Genomic DNA, 2,529 nt, shown 5'->3' with positions numbered 1-2,529 from the left:
CTGACCTCCGCAAGCACGTCGACAACGCCATCCGTGTCCCAACAACTCAGACTGAGCGGAATGGGGGAGACGAGAAAGAGGAGAGATAAGGTGAGGAGTGGGCTGCGGTGCTGGTAGGTGGTCGGACTGAACGGAGGCATGGGGATGGACGCCGCCGACAGCTGCCGCCATGCCAGATTGTTAATTGCTCAACAATGAGGTTGTGGGAGATAAGGATGAACAAGGAAGGCCTTATATGCAAATGTGAAGAGAGGTGCGGGTACCTTTTTACAAAATTGCCATAGTTTGTTTTCTATCCGTCAGATATAGATCAGACGGTATATATTGTAGGATAGCAGGCACACCATCAACACCAAGTCTTTTTATAAGAGTAGAGATAATGATAATGAATCTCTTTGCTTCTACAATCATCTCCACACAAGCTAAGACATTACCATTGGAATCATCATAAAGTTGCTCGTTTGATCCTCTAAAAGTCAAACTGCGATTACCAAGAAATTCCACAATGACAACTATTCTGAATAAAACCTGCCTTATGTGTTCCGTCTCCTTTGTGATTTGCCGTTGTGACTTTTGTCAATTGTTTCATGCTTGCTTAGTCTAGTTCTCGTTTTATTCCAAGAGTTCATATTATCAATATGCTTGACACTATCCTCATGTTCTTTCAGTGTCTCATCAGTATGCCTCTGATCACTAAATCCATCATGCCCCAATGAACTCTTGCACTTCATAATTGAAAAGCTTACAACAACAAAAACACTTTATTGGCGTGTTTTGAATAAAATAACCATTTTCTATCACACACACACCTCTTCATTGCTCATTTTTCTATAGTAAGAATGGCTATACGAAAAATGTCTTGAATTTCCATCCAAAGAATATTCAAAATGTTCTTCCATTTTAGGTCCCTTGTTCAGCTCGTTTGCCTCCACCTAAAATGGAAGAGAAAAGACTGGAGAAGGGGCCTAAAGTGGAAGAAGAAAATACAGTGTCCTTTGGATGGAAATCGAAGACAGTTTCCGTATAGCTATTACTCTAGAAAATTGAGCAATGGAGATATGTGTGATAGAAAAAGGTTAGTTTATTTGAAACACGCCAATAAAGTGTTTTTTTTTATTTTAAGCTTTTCAGTTCTGACAAACGCAAGAGTTCATTGGGGCATGATGGATAGTAATTGGAGACATAACCGAAAGAACATGACGCTAGTGTCAAGCATATTACCAACATGAACTCTTTGAATCAACTGAGAATTAGAATGAGCAAGCATGAAACAATTGACAAACAGCTACAACAGGAAAGGAGAATGAATTCATAAGGCAAGTTTTATTAAGAATAGTGGTCATTGTGAAAAAAAATCATATAAGCGCAATTCGGCTTTTAAAGGAAGAAGAAAATACAGTGTCCTTTGGATGGAAATCGAAGACAGTTTCCGTATAGCTATTACTCTAGAAAATTGAGCAATGGAGATATGTGTGATAGAAAAAGGTTAGTTTATTTGAAACACGCCAATAAAGTGTTTTTTTTTGTTTTAAGCTTTTCAGTTCTGACAAACGCAAGAGTTCATTGGGGCATGATGGATAGTAATTGGAAACATAACCGAAAGAACATGACGCTAGTGTCAAGCATATTACCAACATGAACTCTTTGAATGAACTGAGAATTAGAATGAGCAAGCATGAAACAATTGACAAACAGCTACAACAGGAAAGGAGAATGAATTCATAAGGCAAGTTTTATTAAGAATAGTGGTCATTGTGAAAAAAAATCATATAAGCGCAATTCGGCTTTTAAAGGATCAAGTGAGCAACTTTATGATGACTCCAATGATAATTCCGTAGCTTGTGTGGAGATGATTGCAGAATTTTACTTGGTAATGCAAGAGCATCTTAGATGTATTCAAACAAAGAGATTCATTATCATTATCTTAGCCACAAAATTCAAAATGAGTTGATTTTTCTTATGGTTGTTGACGTTACAAATTTTATTATCAAGATTTTTAAAGTGGACAGATATTTCTCTATTATCCTAGATTTGTAATCCGGATGTGAGTCACCAAGAACAAATGAGTATGTTGGTTTGATGTGTTCATATGTTTGATAGGAAAAAAATTGAGTACTTGGGTTTTAAAAGTGGTTGACACCATCTACTTTGGGACTTTTCATGGTATTAGTCCATTCTATCTATGAAGTCCTTCTACCGTAATAGATGACATTTGTGGGGGGGGGGGGGGGGGGGGTATGATAATGGTTCTAATATGAAATGAAAATACGGGGGGGGGGGGGGTGCAATGTCGGTTAATTGAAATAAATTCAAGATCTTTGTATGTGTTATGTGCTTGCTACGGTCTTAATCTCACTTTTGTGATATGGCTAAATTTTTATGGTAAATATGTTTCCTTTTTTAGAATTATATAACGAATATATGTATTATTTTCTGGTTCTACCAAAAGATGAAAAGTTTTGGTGATCCATTTGGACGATTTACCTGTGAAATCTTTGAACAATACTCGTTTGGACAGTCGGATTAGAA

The sequence above is a fragment of the Triticum aestivum genome, chromosome 2A (assembly GCF_018294505.1).
Source record: "Triticum aestivum cultivar Chinese Spring chromosome 2A, IWGSC CS RefSeq v2.1, whole genome shotgun sequence".
NCBI lineage: Eukaryota > Viridiplantae > Streptophyta > Magnoliopsida > Poales > Poaceae > Triticum > Triticum aestivum.
Note: the sequence above shows the minus strand (reverse complement) of the source record.